Source organism: Chelonia mydas, chromosome 13 (assembly GCF_015237465.2).
Source record: "Chelonia mydas isolate rCheMyd1 chromosome 13, rCheMyd1.pri.v2, whole genome shotgun sequence".
Taxonomy (NCBI): Eukaryota; Metazoa; Chordata; order Testudines; family Cheloniidae; genus Chelonia; species Chelonia mydas.
In genome coordinates, this window is record NC_051253.2 from 24019358 (window position 1) to 24037506 (window position 18149).

The window sequence follows — 18149 nt, forward strand, 5'->3', positions numbered from 1 at the left end:
ATAATTGTTAAAGAGGGAACATACCAGATATAAAAATGATTCCGCATTTGATCTCAGGTAGCAACTGCTCAGTAATTGATAGACTTAATTTGATGCGTAAATGCTTTGCTACATATAGAAATATGTTGTCTGATTCTTCTTTCACTTTTGCTGGTGTAAATCAGTAGTAAACTCTTGAAACCAATGGAGATGTAAGTGTGAGGAGAATCAGGCCCATGGTGTATTAGCCAGTAGTTGTGAATATTTCCATTGTCTTAACTAATCTATATTTTTAAGTAACTAAAACGATCAGCTGTACTTCTGCTTTAAAAATTCCCCTCTCAGCAGCAACAGTATGGCCCGTTAGCCATTCCATTAGCCCATATCGCCTTTCCAAAAAGATGTGATAGAATGTTCACACAATCAAGCTATCATGTTGTCTGAGCATCCTTCAGAGTTAATATACAACAATATGACTATCGCTTTGTGCCTAATGTTTCATAAAAATGCTGTATATAATGCTATCTTCGTGGCTTCCTATTTCCTTTAATGAAAGGTTGCAGGATTTTTGTTTCCAAATGGTTACTCTACCAATCATGAAAAAAATTATCCGGAAAGCTATTGCAAATGCTCAATAATTGTATATAGGGAGGAGGGAAGTGAGCTTTCCTTTGCCTATAGTACTCAAAAGCTCTAACATAATGAATGTGTTATCAACTGCAGTAATCATCAGGTCTCTTTTTGTAATTACATATTATCTCAGTGTTTATGTTCAGCATTTCTGCCACCCCTGCCTCCAGCGTGTGAATGTGCGGGGGAGGCCAGGCTTTGGGCAACCATAGTAAAGCCATTGAGCCATTGACTTCATTGGAATTGCCCCAGGATGAATTTGCACAGATTTTTTTTTTTAAATTCAGTGCCTATATTTTCCTAGTGAAATATAGCCACACATGGAAAGTGACATGTACAAATTTCTTGTGCCAACAGACAAAGACCATATGTGTGCATTGAATTACCTCTGTGCACATGCCATTATTTCTTGTACATTCAAATGTTTTGCAGACACAAGAGCTTTTTGTGCGATGTGTATTGCAAGGGCAAGTTAGGTACTATTTTCTGAAAATTAGGCTCAAGCAGGGCTTGAGTTTTAACCATTTCTAGACCTGGCCTCCCTTTTTGCCTTTGCAATTTTGTGGGCTTGAATAACTGAGGCTTTGCAATTATTTATACCCACCATTTTTCTGATTTGGACATCTAGCCACCTGGCTTTGCCCATAGATAGCAAGTAGGTAGACATGTAAGTGGTTGCTCAGAATTTTCTGGGTGCATGAAGGAGGGGTTTGAAAATCTATGCCATTATGTTTAGCCTTTTGTTTTTAGGCAATACAATAATTTTCAAGACTAGCATGGCCCTTTGTTTATGTTCCTTTAGGGGGACACATGGATCCTGTGTAAACACCTCTGTATCTCTCACAGAGCAAAGCAAACTAAAGATTTTTCCTCCCTCTTATATTTCACGTATCATTAGGTATTCTGTTACGATATTATTTAAGGTCTGATGGAAACCTATGCTTAACATGTCACATTAATCATATGACAGGAGGCGGGTTGTGTTCATAGGTACATATGGTGCCCAATTCTTTTCTCTCACGCAGTTTTACATCAATGTAACTCCACTGGGAATATTCCTGTTTTACACCATTGTAATTGGATGCCATTCGGCAAAGCATGGAAGCATGTGCTTAACATGAAGCACGGGCATCAAACTACCGTTATCCAGGAAAGAAAGTAAGTACATGCTTAATTTTCAGTGCATGTGCTTTAATCCTATGCAGAATAAGGATGGAGTTCGGCAGATGCTTAAGTGCTTTTCTGAATCGGGGCCAAAATGAGAGTAGAATCAGGAACAGGGTGTCCTGGAGCATTCCCTCTCAGTGACAAGACTAGACAACAGTGTCATATCTGCACTTCCCCTGGAAATTCTCCAACCACATCTCATTTCAATCAGTGGAGAAAGGAGCATCAGAGTTATGGGTTTGGGGGTGGGGGTTATTAAATCCCTGTCATTGTCTTTTTGAAAACACTCTACCTTTGATCACCTTTCCAAAATGGCTTGGCCTCCAAACTCCAAGTGTATAATGACTTGTCTTTGCTGAAGAGTTCTGTCTTTTCGTGCTTTGTGGGGAGTTGGAGATGGACTTGCAACGATATAAAGACTTTGTGATAAGATGTACATACCCCACATAAGGCTAAGGGCAGGTCTACACTTAAAATTGCAGCGGCGCATTGCTTTAGCGCTTCAGTGAAGATGCTATGACGCCAGCAGGAGAGCTTGTCCCATCAGCATAGTTAATCCACCTCCACAAGAGGTGGTAGCTATGTCCATGGGAGAAGCGCTCCTGTTGACATAGCCCCGTCTATACTGGGGGTTAGGTCAGTATAACTGCATTGCTCAAAGGTGTGCATTTTTCACACCCCTGTGCGACGTCATTATACCAATGTAAGTTTATAGTGTAGATCTGGCCTAAGAAAGGAAGGGGCTATAAATAGAAGGCTGATTTAAAAAAACAAAAAGGACATTCTCTTTTATTCTGCAAAGAGAAATTGGGAAACTGACTGTCTTAATTACATAGAGCAGGAAACTCCCTAGTTCTCACATCTGTCAATGCACTTTATTTGAGACCGATAGCATCCCTGGTTTTCCAGTCCCAAGCTTCCATGCAGCTTGGTCAAGTCACCTCAATTCTGCACTGCATCACCTGCAATGATTCTAATCCTGAGTTCTCACTCATCTCTGTCAAAGCACCTCACTGCTGACAAGCCACACCCATTGCTCTTTCAACAGGAGGTGCAGAACTTTTCTCAGCTACAGAAAAGCTTAAGGTCCCAATTCTTCTCTCAGACAGCAATCAAATACGTATCCTAGCAGACACGTCAGCCTCGCCTAATATAATCTGGAAGGGTAAGTGCAGCAACAGATCCTACTGTTGTAATTGATATATGCCAGAGAGAAGACTCCAGTCTGTTTTATGTGCAATTTCCAGTGTGCAAAATTCAGTTGTTCGCGCTGGCTACTATGTGCCGCTCCAGTGAACCAACGCAGCTGGAGGGCACCCGTGAATCTGGCCCTCTGTTTTTAAATGCAACATATCCTCCATGAAATTGAACTTGCTTCTCTGAACCCTCTGCCTCATTTATCTTAAACTGGATGCTTAAACATTGCAGACATTCAGTGGCTCTTTCTTTCTTTCTTTCTTTCTTTCTCTCAGATGCTAGGGGTTGTGCCCTTGTTTCAGATCATCAGGGTAATCACTTAAGCAAGTTTGTGCTATATTTAAAAATGGGGAACAAAACCTGAGAAGTGCTAAACCCATGCATCTCCTGTTAATTTGTGGACTGTTTATAAGAGAAGCAGATGAGAAGGTGTATGGGGGCAGAGAGCAGCACTGTCATTGGGGGAGTCCAGGTACCTTATGAAAAACTGAGTATTCAGTGGGGTGAGGTTCCTGATATCGAATGTAATGAGGAGTGAGGGTGGGGATGCCTTGGCTTGATCATATCTGAGGATAAACATCCTTGCTGATCCTTTCTTAGCCCTGAAAGCAGTCTCTGATATATCAGATTTATGCTACACATGATTAGGTCTGAAATGGACAGGAAGCTTTATTGCGAAGCACTGGCATGGTCTTGGAAAGTAAATTGATAAAGACGAGTTGTTCATTGTCAAGTCGGGTGTTCTTAATTTATAGAAACATTGAGAGCTCCATTACTCAGGTCCGCCTACCCCTACTCTGCACGGATCCCCCTGCCAATTTATACTTTATTTATGGCAGTACAAAGGATTTACTGGCTCAAAAAATGAGACATCCACTATATATATATATATATATATAAAATTCCTCCGCTTCTGAGGTCTGGCAGAGCTTCTTTTTAAAGGGCAATCTCCACGAAAATGCAGACCATTGTCTGGAGACGCAGAGCGATGTTTTCAATTTTGGTATGAGGTGCCTCTCTTGGGTGTACTGAAATTGATGCTCTTGCTGCCAACAGGCGCCATGTGAAAGCTGAAAGAAGGATTCATTACATTTAAGATTTCATAGGCCTCTGGTTCTTAAAATGGGGACATACTGGGTATTAAAATGATTCCACCCTTGATCTCTGCTTGCTACTGGATAACATGTTCGATTGAGGGCCTGATTCTAATCTTCCACACTGCACCTTGGTGCAGTTCCCACTTTGAGTACAAAGAGACTGCCCAGCTCCCCTTGGTATGGAGCACACAAACTTCAGCACAAAGCTGGGTCTTCCAGCTCTGCAAAACCCCTGCAGACTCATAGGCAGTATTCTGTGGTGGGCTGGAGGTGAGGATGGGGTGGGCCGAAGGAGGGGTCGGTCATAGGGATTGTGTCAGGGCTAGGAGTAGGCTGGGGTGGACCTGTGCCTTGGTGATTCTTTGCTACTGCAAGCCCGAGAGTAGCTATGGCAGGATAAGGCACAAGTCAGAGCAGCCTCAGAGCTTGCCTGCACCTTGGACCCCAGCAGCAGGTCAGGAGGAGCGCAAATAGCCTCTTCTCTGTCCTTGTGCTGCTGCAAAGATAAACGTGACCCACTAAATTTAATGAAGTTACTCTAGATTTATAGCAGTGGAGCTGAGAGCAGAATATAGCCCATGTGCCTAAGCTGCAACCACAAAATATGTGTTACCATGCAGTCAAATAATTGGAGGTGTCAAATACACACGATACAAATGGTTAAGCCAGGTATACTTGCCCATTCTACCAACACTGCATGTACAGAGCAGCTGTCTTCCAAAGATCTCAGTCTGCCAGAGTCCAGATTTGATGAATGTCAGGACATTCTGCAGAATGCCCTCTTTTCCTGGCTTTTTGGGGAGGGAGTTGAGTGGGGAGTGGGTTCTAAGGGTTGATAGGCTGGGGTGGCGGCTTTATTGGCACTGAACCATTCTGCAACAATTTTTGTCTAATGGTTGTTTCAAATATTGTGCATGAGCTAACATTCTTGTGATTAGCTCATGGTCAAAATCTAAATAACATGCTTAACAAAGGAGGGAGGGCAAGTAGGATTATTCTCATTTTAAACCCATGAGGTAAAATCCTACCCTCTTGGAAGTCAATGGGAGAATTCCAGTTGACCTCCACAGGGCCAGGATGTTACTTAGAAAAACTCAGGCAACGAGGGCCTAAATTCTGATACCCTTATCCTGAGCAGTGCCTTATTCTGTGTGAAGTCCTGTTTGGAATCAGGTGCTAGTCAGCATGAACAAGGATATTAAAATCTGTCCCTAAAGTTCCCTGGGAGTCAGCTTTACTGTTTGGAACAGAACTCTGGCCTCTCGCTTCCCAGTCCCTTTCTCAAGGAATGGGCAGTTCTGCTTCCCAAGTACTCCTTGACACATACACATTTAGTGGGGGAGTTTATTTTAAAAAGGAGCCCCAAATATCTCCCCTCTTCCTCTCCCCAGCCTCGTTCACTCCAAGGTAGACACTTCAGAGGCACTTACAAGAAGAGACTGTCCATGGTTGCTTTGTTTTTCATTATTAAGGGTTACGTTTAATTGGTCATGATAATTTTTCCTGCTCACATGTCAGTTTCCATTAATCCTGGACTGGAACACCCTGCCTGACACCCTGTATCTGCTCCCTTTCTCCTTCATATCGCAGAGCATGCTTCATCAAAATGCAGTGCAAATGCTTTCTTGGTTATTTTGTTGTTGCACTAAATTTAATCAAAGATTCTTTTTTTTTAAACTACCGAGAAGTGTTTGCTTATAAGGCATTAAGAGCCAAATTCTGCCTCTTTGGCTCACAAGAGTAGTCAAATTGAAGAAGAGGGGCTTTAGCAGGATTTAGCACTAGGTGCCTGCATATTAAAACTAGCTGAACAGTTCTAATAACCTTCTGGTTCTGGCTGGATGCTGTGAGATTGCTCGGTGCTGACCAGATGCATTGAAGGAAGATATATGATTGCTGTGCTGTTGAGAAGCAGTGTTATCTAGTGTTTAATACAGAGAAATGAATTCAGCACTCATAGGTTCTGGCCTTGGCTCTGCCCCTCACTTACTATGTGACCTTGGACAAACTACTTAACCTTTCCTTGCCTTGGTTTCTCCTGTATAAATAAATGTATTCGTGTGCTGGGAGGGTTAATTAGCCAGTATGTGCAAAGTGCTTTGAAATGCTCAAGTGAAAAGCATTAGAGCAATGTATCCTATTGTATCACTGGTCATGCCATGTGTGCCATGGAGTTTCTTTAGCTAAAGGGGATGAGCCACTGCTTTTGAATGCTGCGGTCCTTGATGCAACACCCAGTACAAGGCTGGATTCCTTGCGTGAACATGTCAGGTTCTGGATTACAATGACGGTTCGGATTGAGAACCCTGACCTCTTTGTGCATGGGTGCTCCTCTGTAATTCATTCCTCAGGGCTCCTCTTTAAACAAAGATATTCCTTACATGTCCCCAAAAGCCACATCTTCTGGAAAGCACGTGTTGTGTGCCTTCAGATACGATCATAAGCCTGGGATAACATCATGAGCGTTTGGGAAGATACTGTTGTTTGAACTCTGCTGCCAAGTTCTCTTCACAGCTCCAGGGCTGACTTGTTCTCCTTTGCCGTAGCTTTCATATTTCAAAGGAGGACTCATTCCACTCTCTGTATTGTGGACAAACAAGTGCCATTCTCCTAATGCTCTGATTTCACAGACCACATAGCAAATACCTCAGGCTGCTGACTTTTATTTTCCCTGACAGGTGCTCCACCCCTAGGCCCAACCCCTGTGCCACCCCTTCCCCAAGGTTCCACCCTCAATCCTCCTCTTCCCACCCTTGCTCCACCCCCTTCACCAAGGCCCCCCCCCATCTGCCGCTCGCTGCCCTCTGCCTCCCCCAGTGCCTCCCACCAGTCACTGAACAGCTAAGCTGTGGCTGGTGGGTACTGAGCATCCACCATTTTTTTGCTGCGGGTGCTTGGGCCCCAGAGCACCCATAGAGTCGGCGCCTATGCCCTCATGGACTTTCTGCCTTCCTCCCCAACCTGTAGACTTCTGGTAGAGTTCAACCACTGTCTCTACCTGGAAGGCTGTGCCGTGAAATAAGATGAAATCTGACTTCTGGTGGGGGAGCAGGATATGCTGTCTGGTTCCCTGTGATACAGAGACAGAACCAGTCGCCCTCTGATGTGCAGAAACAACAGAGAAGAAAACCCGTTCCATGCTTTGAAGTGTTCTAGTGGGGGATTTTTGGCAGTGGAACTAAAATACTGATATCTCTGCAATGGGAGCTCAGGACTATTCTAAAGCCCAGCACCTGGAGCGGAAATTTACAGGGGTTTGGAGTGTGGGCTGTACGTGCTTCTAGGTGTTCAAATGAGTGAACTTGGTGGCAGTGGAGTTGGAGATAAGCAGCACCTTGCTTTCACGCTGGCCAGGGAACACGAAATGGAGAGTCAGCAGCTGCTAAACGCACTGCCTCTCCATTCCCAGAGCGTTTGATGTAAAAATTAAACATCAGCAGCTGTTTGGGAGTGAATAGCTAGCAATTCCTCATCTGACAGAACAGCCCTGGAGGACTAGTAAACCCGAATCTGCTCCATGTGGTGACATTATCAGGCTGACACGGAGCCGAGCGGGGCAGAAGAGGCAGGGACAGGAAACATTATAATTAGGGATTTATTGATTGCATTTTTTTAAAAAAAATAAATGAAAGGTTTTGCTCAGTGGAAATATGGCCTTCTAGGCAACCATTAGATTAGTCAGCCTGACAGAGGGTTGTGTTCCTCCTCCTGAGTGGAAGAAACCCGACGCTGCATCAGGGGATAGAAAAGCAGGAGGTGGCAGAAGCACAATTATGTGTATGAAGCTCAGAATTACTTAGCACTGCCTGCCTCAATCCTCCCTCCCTTCACTGCTTCAGCCCCTTCCAGTCCCATTCCCCTCCCCCCAGCCTCCGGTACAGTGCAATCAGGTTTGTATCCCAATTTACTTACGTATTTTAATAGCAAATTCAATTTACGTTACTCTGCTCCCAATATTCCATCCGATGATGAGCCCAGGCACTGATAAAAATGCATCCGCATTGCAGACATGGTGGGGGTGGTGTATAGTTGGAGGTTTTTACAGCTGGACAGAATTAGCTACAGTTTTGGACACCCAGGGAGGCCTGGGCGTCAGCTGTGGGTTTTGCAGCTAGGAGACATTCAAAGCTTTTGGTGACAGAGAAGGGGAATGTACCCATTCTTTCCTTCCCCCTTTTGGCCAGGGACTCAGATGACTTTACATTTCAGAGAGAGGAAGGGAGTTGGTTAAATTCCAAATTCCCCACCCCAGCTAACTTTGACAACAGCTATTTACATCAGTGCATCCCTCCCCCCGTCCCAATATCTGCCACTCTGTCCAATGGTGATGAAGAATCTGGATGTTTTTGTTAAAATGGCCGGCAGAGAACAAATTAAAAATAGAGACATTGAAAGTATCCTCATTGGACTTCACAGCTAACACCCCGCTAAAGAAGAATAAGGCCATTCACACCCCTCGGAGCTCATGTTTCAGGCAGTTTGCAGACTCAGGCTGAGGTCACTGTTACACTCTGTTCACATATTGAAGTTTTTCTTTGTATCTATGATGTAGGCCAAACACTTTCCACCCAGGATGTCCTGAACCTGTGATTAGGCACCTCAGTAAAAATGGCCTGATTGCCAGAGGTGCAGAATGCCCACAAACCCCATTGAAATCAATGGGAGCTGCAGGATGTTGGTGGTCTGTGTTAACCACTCCAGAACATGATATGTGGTGAAAGAAGAAGCCCTTAGAGCCCATTTTCTCTTCCCTTGTATATGAGGTAGCAGCAGAGTATTTTCTGGCTCAAGCTGCGTATGCCAAAAAGTTCTTTCCGGAGTTTCTGTTCACATCAGTGCATCCATGTTCTTTCCCCTGGGTGGCTGTGCTCATACATTTGATAGGGATCTCCTAAGTCACCTGGGCAGTTGTGTTGATGTGCTTCAAGCCTGCTCATGAGTGTGCCTGGCTCCTCTCTCATAGGTGGATGAGTTCATAAACCTAATCTCTCCTGTTTCTGTGTCTTTCCCCTCTCTCTCTCCTCTGTATCTGTATTCAGCAAGTGATCTTCCTCTTCCCCTGCTTCCTCCCTCCCTCTTGGTGACAGCGTTCAGGACACAATCTCTCTCCATCAGTGTATCCCCAGGTTGTTGTGTTCATTACTTTATCTCCATCTCCATTATGAGTATCTCTCTCCTACTTCTAGGTGGCTATATTAGGTACCAGATGTCTCTCCAAATCCAGGCTACTGAAACAAAATAACCCCATTAAAGGATGGTATTTTTTTAACCTTTTGGTTCTGTAAGATCTGATTCCCCCTCCCCTCAGATGTTTTGATTAATAGGAGAGTAAATAATTCCTGCCAGATTTTCTGCTTTTCATATATATGTGTGGGACCAGATCCTCAGCTGATGTAAATCAGCCTAACTCCACTGAAGTCAAGTTGAGGCTCTGGACCTTAGTTAAATCTGTCTTGGGACAAGGTCTCTTGGGGGAGGCGGGTTTGGTCTGTAGAGAAATCATACATATCCATGACAGACCTTAGAGGTCCCTCCATTTCCCCTTATTATCCACCTCACTGCTTGCCAATGCACAGCCAAGAAGAGAAGGTGGTACAGAGGTAAGGTAGCTTTTGGCACCTTCCAGGAACAAAGGGTATCTTAGGAAAGCTGTAGAGCAGAAGGCCAGATGAGCAACATGCTGGGAGACAAATTCAGAGGTTATGTCAATGGTGACCTAGTGGGGAGGCTGAGGGTGGAACAGGAGGAGCAGCCCAAAGGAGCGGGGAAGCATGTGCAACACAAAGCAAGCCTCTCTACTGCATTTTTCATTCTCCTGTTGGTTGCTTTCCCTGCTATATCCCCACTTCCAATCTGGCACGTCACTTACATCCATTCACAACATGATGCTATCAGTCAGGAATGGATGTCACCATTTATGGGGATTCTGAGTTGGTCCCAGGTTAAAGTTGTCAAGAATTAATTCAGAGACACTTAGCTGAGATTTTTCTTTTCTCTTGAGTTAGTTGACAGAACTGAGACCAGCAAAAGTTGTGCTGGGTCAGATTTTTCCTTGCACAGGTAAGCAATGGAGAAGAGTATGCAAGTGGCCTAGTTGTACCTGTTACATGGTCCCTGTGGCAGAATTGCATTCCTCCACTGACAAAGCACAGTAAAGGCACAGAATCAAAGTCCGATGGGAAAGGAATAGAATGGTGAACTAATGAAAATGTGGGTCATGGAAACTTCTTCAAAAGGACAGTGCAACAAACTAATAATTGCCAGAATGTGAGAGATCCGGTATCTCGTTCATGTGATAACAATTATCAGAAGAATAAGAAATAACTTGCAATTAATGAACTCCTGTGCAGAAGATTAGAAGGAGGAATGGAAAGGGTAACATGGTAATTTTGGACCTTTATTTAAAAGTATAGGACCTAGTAGTATCAGGGTAGAAAGAGGGTCAGAACTTCTGATGTAACACTGCCTTTTGTGGCACTGCCTTACTGGAGAATGTTCAAAGATTTGTACACATCTCATGAAAGCATCATGCACTGAAAATGTAGGTGTGTCCTTAATGGAGCATGATCCTTGCATTAAACCTTGATTAATTGATCCTTGTATCATCCATTTAAAACCTTTGTACTTGAGTTGGTTTGGACAGGTATGAACTGTTTCACCACTGGGGAAAAAGAAGACTTGTTCCAGGTGTACTGTTAGTGTGGGAGGCATAGGAATCTCTGTTGTAATTTTTTAAGGGGGAGTGCTGCAGTAAATCCCAAATAGTATTTCAGAAGGCATTTGCAGGCGCTCCAGTGAAGCTAGGCAAATGTTTCAGTCCATTTATCAAAGAACATGCAGTTCTCATTTCAAGGCAGGTGAGGCATGATGATAACTTCTGAATGAAGAAACTCAGTTTTTATTGAGAGCATTTTTAAGTGAAGCAGCTATCAAAGGCTGAAATTGGCACAATATTTGTAAATTTGGTGTCGGTTCTCGGATGATTCCAGACTGGCTTTTTCTAAAGTTTATTATTGTTTCTCTCTTGACCCTTCCACCGAACGGTTTTTGTGCAAAATTAATGGATGCAAGTCAGTAAACTGACTTGTGACTGATTTTGCTGTTTATATATTCTTTGCAGGGCAGTGGTGCGAAAACATATGCCAGAGATTATGGCCTTCACTTTACTCCCATTTGGGCTGCTTCATTGCCACATCAAGTGCTAAACTTTCTCTCTCATAGCTCAGGGGGCAGTGGTGAGCATGTAATTGCATAATTTACAAGATGGGGGAAAGCGAGAGAGGGGGAAAAAACGTTAAATGATCTCTTCCTCCCAAGCCTTAATGGAAATGAATCTAGGCTGTTAGCTAGCTCAGGAAGGCAATTACAGGGAAATAATCTAAACTGTTACTGAAGCGTTGATCAGGGGCATGCCAAACGTGATGGATGCTGGCTGCTATTTCCAGTTAATAATAATGCACTTTTTAAAAAGCTTGTGCTGCACATGTTTGTTCTTTTGTGTGTCTGTTACACACAGCCTATGGTGTTTGGCCCTGATTCCTGTTGCTGGAGTAGCTGCAACAGTGCAAGCTCCTTCTTTAGGCAGGCAAAGTCTCCGTAAGACAGAATTTGCATTGGCACATCTTAGCCCTGTTTCAAGCAGAGTTCAGCTGCATGAGCTGCAATAATGGTTTAGAGCAGGTTTGCCTCCTTACACTAGGAATTGCCTTCATGCAGTGACAAGGCCACTTGGCTGGCCACTTACGGCTGAAGTCCCTAGTGTAGACAAGGCCTAAAGATTCAACTTAAAAAATTCACACACTTGGAAAAATGTAACCACTGTTTGTATCAAGCCTCTCCTTTTCTCAGCTCTCCCACTCCCTTTGCTGACCTCCCTGCTCAAGGGATGCAGGAGCCAGGTGCAATAAAATAAGAACTGACCCTGAGCGTTTAAAAGCAAAAGACACTAACCAAAACAACCCTGTTCCACGTTTGCAGTTTGGAAAAGGTAACACTTTTTTATTTCTTCCCTACTCTGCGCTTCTTGGTTTCAGCTGAAAGCAGAAGACAGGCTGGTGCAGTGTGTGAGTCTAGAGGTATACAAGTGCTGAAGAGAAGAGACGCATGGGTTTTCGTAATGAAACAGCCCCTTCACTATTATAGCTCAGTTACAGGGAAAACATAGAGCTTTTATTCTCATTGACCCTATGGTCGATTCACACCACCCTGCCAATATAAAGGAGCTTCATGTTGAGTACATTTTAAGTCCTTTCCCACTGACAGAGTGGCACAAAGCAGTGGTTCTCAACCTTTTTACAACCCAGTAAATAGCTTTAGTGCAAAAACCCACTAGCTTACTAAATATTTCATAACCACAGCATATAATATACACATTACCACACTCAGTAGTAAAGAAGTATACCTTGTGTACCATAGTGGTGGCCTCTGTCCCGGGGGCTGGCTGGGCTCAGTTTCCTGCTAGGGCATTGTGACCCTGGAGTTGCAGCTCGGCTCAGGTTTGCCCCAGCCTCCTTTAAGGAGAGGTTGGGGGTGGGGGGGTGTCAGGCCAAATTTGTGTGAGAGGCACTACGTTCTGGTGCATGCAGCCCCAGTACCACTCAAATTTGGTCTGGTCACCACCACCCCACCCCCCCGGCCCCCATCATGATGACGGGGAGTGGCTGAGTCAAACCTGAGCAGCACGATGACCCTGTGTGTGAGGAACAGCGGGCCCAGCCAAAACAGGCCTATGGGACCAGAACCACAGGAGCCACCGCTGTGGGGTAAATGTGTGGATGCTTCTGAACCTGCCCCAGACCCTCCACCAAGGCCTCCCACCCCATCCCCAGAGGCAGGACCTGACTATGTCCCTCCCCCTGGGCCTCCCACATGACCCTTTGACACATTCTAGCAACCCAGTTTTGGATAGCAACCTGCAGGTTGAAAACACTGGTGTAAAGGAGCCTTAATGTGAATGAGAATCAGGCCCAATGACTCTGCAGCACACAACTCCTACAAACTCAATCCTCCAGTTTCCTCTTTCCAACCTCGTTTCCCTGAGGGCTAGGTCCTGTCTGATTATTTTTCTTAACACCAGGCCTTGTCAAACAATTGATTACAAGTAATATTCATTACTGACTAAGCCTCTGTTTGGTTAGTGAATCCATTACAAAGTGATCCAGACTCTTTGAGAATGTGTTAAGTTATTGGTAAGCATTTGCCAGTTAGTTCAGAAGAATAATTCTCGGCACATGGATTGTTTATGCAGTTTGTTTCAATATGATAGTCCTCATTTGTACTATGTGGTTGGTCACCTAGGTCACATGGTATTCTATCTGCTCCATGAATGAATGACTGAATGCAGTAGAACAGGCACTGATTTAAAAAAGCACGGAAGTATATGCTTAATGTTAATTATGTGCTATAGTCCCATTCAATTCAATGGGATTTAAGCATGTGCTTAGATTAAGTACATGCATAAATGTTTTCCTAAATTAGATCCATAATAAATAGTGAGTGAAGAACTTACTGATATAAATTTGTGGACAAATAATCACTCATGTTAAAAGCCCTGAAATGTCCAGATCTGCAAACAATTTTGTGAATACCACCTGTTTGTCCTAATCCATGTGAATTACAAATGATGTCACAGTGAATCACAACAAATTGAACTCAGTGCTTTTATTTGCAAATTGATTATTTCTTTCTACTCGCACAAATCTAACATATGCAACACTGGTCCTGCTGTCATCGACCAGTGCGCTGATCTTGCGTTATGTCTGATGCAGCAAACCACAGGAAGCATTGTAAATCTTGCAAGAAAGCCTCACCTTCCAAAATTCATAGCCAAAGATGTTTTCCAGCCCAAAAATGTTAGAATAATCTCAGACGAGCAATAAGAATAAACATTTTAAAACACGTATCTAAAAATGAACTGAACAAAACTTCCAAACAACACCTGTTGCAAAGGATTTGGTAATAAATCAGTCTGATGCAGGTTGACAAAACATTTTCCCCAACACATGGGTTTAGGCATATGTATTACACTAGTTATTGTATAAATGACTCCTCTCTATCTAATCACTAATAGTTACCTGGAAATTCATTCAGATGGGCGGGGGAACTAAAAGAAGAGGCCACTGAGAGCATTTCCAAAGGACTAATAGAATCGGATAGTGTGAGAAACTATTTTCAGAATGAGCAACACCAGTGGTGCATTAAAGACCATTAGAAATACATACTTTCCAGAGATTATTGCGAGTTACTGCACCAGTGGTCACAGGGGTATTACATGATTGTGAATGGGAGAAGAAGTGTCCATAAAAAACCCAATGTGTTAAAATGTGGTCCATGCTAGCCCAATTTACATGCTGGTCAGTGAGTCTATGGGAGTCTACATTGATAAGTGGGTGTGATTCTAAGATGATGTGATACACATATGGGGGCAGAGGCTAGAAGAAATTGTAAATTACACCAAATTAGACTCCATATAGAGTCCCTTTAGACTCCCCTCTGAATTTTCAGTCAGTCCCTGGGGTCACACATCCCCCATCAGCACCTGCTTCTGAAAAAGAGTAATGAGGCCTAGCATCCATGTCTTTCTCAGTGGCTATCATGCATTCTCAGCATAGATAATCATCGACTCCAGTTTTCATTTCCAAGTCATCATTGCTACAAGTAGGGTGGAATAATTGTGCCATTAATGACAGCAATTTTGATTACAGGATGCAATTGTCATTACAATGGGAAGTCAATCAATGTGTTGTGAGAGGAAACCCGCTGGTGCTTTCCCATGGTCCTTGATTAAAAAGGAAGCTCTTGGCTATCTCCAAGCAGCAGGAAAGGAGACAGAGAGGATGGAGGTGAGACAGAATATGCCAGACTTTCAGCCCCAATGGGTTGCACCTCTCTCCTTTACATTAGTTTTATTGCACAACTCCCTCACTTCTTCAGTCAAAGGCCACCTTCCCTTCCTCTTAACCTTCCCCAATTTTCTCCAATGAGCCCATTCCCAGCACAACCTCTTCCTCGAGCTGGGAACAGCTAGGAGGTTAGCAGACTGCTCTGAAGGACAGAGGATTTTTTTTTTTGCTGTTTATAACCCACAATCCACTTACATGGGCCTTTTGGCCACTTTCTAAGTACCATTATGTGATATCATGGCAAAAAATTGAAGGTGTCACTGAGACCCAGGGTATAAATAGTTTTAAGCTCAAACTGGATCAGTTTTTAAAACATTGTTTTAGTCCATCAAGTCACCATCTTAAGTGAGGGCTTAAACACAAAATGTTCAGCTGCTCAATTCAGATAGGTACCCCAAATGTGGACACTTATACAAAATATCTGAAAACTGGGCTGAAAATTTCACAGAAACAGGTGATCTCCTGATACATCAGGGCTTTTCCCTCCCATCCCAGGCAGAACCAGGAAGGAAATATTAGATACTTGTAAGTTAACTTAGGTCTTCTGAACAACAAGAATAGTTTAGCTTGAGTTTAGGATGCTCATGTGGATGTTTTATCTTATTGAATTTGAGCCATTTCACTCAGAACTGAAATTGTTGGGGTTGGGTTAGTGGAGGGATTTTTCAAAAGTGCTCAATCTTCCGAAGTTGGGTACCTACAGTGAGTCACCCAAATCTATAATGAGGCATCTAACATGTGGCCTGATTTTTTTGAGGTGCCAAGCTTCCATAATCCTCATTACCTTTCAACAGGCAGCACCTCTGGAAATCAGGTCGGGTATTCAGTTACCTAAATATACTTCCCTGTATGCATGTATGATCAGCCACACTGGCCTGCCGCAAGAAACAGAAGAGCCATAAGGAAAAAGTAAAAGACTTAGTTTCTCAACCAGTTTCATATTACATGAAACATGGCTTGATTAATGGTTATAGGTTTCAGGTACTTGCTGCTCTGTGTCCCGTATATCTTACCTCCTTAAATGGGCTCTGAATACTAATGAATTAGGCCTTCTGGGCCTCCTAGATTGAGCTCAAGGCTTTAGATCTCTCAGCTTTATTCAAGAATATAAGGCAGGATTTACTATGTCAAATGAGACCACTGGTGTCATAAATATAAAGGGAAGGGTAAACACCTTTAAAATCCCTCCTGGCCAGAGGAAAAGCCCTTTCACCTGTAAAGGGTTAAGAAGCTAGGATAACCTCGCTGGCACCTGTGGCCAATGAGGAGACAAGATACTTTCAAAGCTGGAGGGGGGAGAAACAAAGGGTCTCAGTCTGCCTGTGTGATGCTTTTGCCTGGGACAGAACAGGAATGGAGTCTTAGAATTTAGTAAGTAATCTAGCTAGATATGCGTTAAATTATGATTTCTTTAAATGGCTGAGAAAATAAGCTGTGCTGAATGGAATGGATATTCCTGTCTTTGTGTCTTTTTGTAACTTAAGGTTTTGCCTAGAGGGATTTTCTATGTTTTGAATCTAATTACCCTGTAAGGTATTTACCATCCTGATTTTACAGAGGTGAGTCTTTTTACTTTTTCTTCTATTAAAATTCTTCTCGTAAGAAACTGAATGCTTTTTTCATTGTTTTTAAGATCCAAGGGTTTGGGTCTGTGTTCACCTATGCAAATTGGTGAGGATTTTTATCAAACCTTCCCCAGGAAGGGAGGGTGTAAGGTTTTGGTGAGGATTTTGGGGGGAAAGACGTTTCCAAACTACTCTTTCCCAATAATAAACCTGGTTAGACGTTTGGTGGTGGCAGCGGAAGTCCAAGGGCAAAAGGTAAAATAGTTTGTACCTTGGGGAGGTTTTAACCTAAGCTGGTAAAAGTAAGCTTAGGAGGTTTTCATGCAGGTCCCCACATCTGTACCCTAGAGTTCAGAGTGGGGAAGGAACCTTGACAACTGGTATATTTTGATGTACCACTAGTGCAGTGGTTCTCAACCTATTTACCATTGTGGCTGCATAGACAGCTCTTTATGTGTTACATGGGCCACATCCATGCAATATATATATATTACCTGCATGGCCCTGAGGATGTCACATGGGCCGCAGCAGTGTGCTGATTGGGCCGCAGGCTGAGAACCACTTCACTAGTGCATCGAAATAGGTGTCCTGTCTGTGGCAGAGGCTAATATTCCCTGCTTTAGAGATAGAGGACCTCTCTCCAATCCTGCATCGTGTATCCAAACAATATTGTGGAAAATGGATGCCCTCTAGAATCAGGAAAATTCTTTGTTTGGTGTGAGAGTTAGCTGCTATTTTTATTTTGGTATGGCCGGATTTAGGTGGAGATGTTATTTGGTTTTGGTGACCGGTGCTATGGAGCAATCACTTTGTTACGTTCTTTATTAATGGGCTGAATTGGATGTGTTGCAGGATAGGTGCTATGTAAGAGAGTGGGCTGGTGCTGTATCATCTTAATTATACATACACCAGAGTCAGGGCAAACAATACAAGGGTGAAAATAAACTTAAAATGGTGAGTCAAAGTAAATGAGCTCTGTTGCATGTTTGCAGGACCCTTCACTGCTATGTGATCCCATCTGTAAACTATTAAACCCTTCTCCCCTTTGGTAGCCCTGCTAATGCATCCACCTTTTTAGCTTGGTAAACATGGGATGAGGCTACAAGGTAAACACTCAGATACAACTGTCATAAGAACAAATAAAAAATCTTTCAGGCTCTCATGATTTCAGAAATAATTACATGCCTCTGGTAACACGTCTCCGGCTGTTTTTTTATACCCTTTCATTAACCAATGTGACAAAGCAACCCACTCATTGCTAAAATACTCTTTGAAAAAGCATTCACTCATGGGTTAGAGTTGATAGCTAGAATGCAAAGAGGTGGCATCTTTCCTTATTAATAATGCACTAGTTATAATTACATGGGGGTGTGGATTGCAGCAGATCACAGACAAATTCATTAAAGTTTGAAAACATGGGCCAGAGGTATTTCAGCTCAGCCGTACTGGGCAGTGTGATGGAGACAATGGATGTCACATGTCTGTGCTGCACCAGAATTGGCACAGGCTAAGATAATAGAGAACAGTTCTGGTACTAGGTGTCCAGGTGGCTGCATAGGATCTGAAACTAGCTGTTGAAAAGGATAGGGTTGGAACGTCTCTTGGGGCTCTCT

At 43.4% G+C, this 18149-nt stretch overlaps 1 long non-coding RNA gene across 1 annotated transcript in view; it reads left to right on the plus strand.

The window, feature by feature from the left end:
• LOC122462767 overlaps positions 1–18149 on the plus strand; it is a 60297-nt gene that overhangs the window by 35886 nt on the left and 6262 nt on the right. The window contains exons 2-3 of the long non-coding RNA XR_006285516.1: positions 1635–1767; positions 2825–2941. This is a non-coding gene — a long non-coding RNA (uncharacterized LOC122462767). The remainder of the gene's footprint in view (positions 1–1634; positions 1768–2824; positions 2942–18149) is intronic.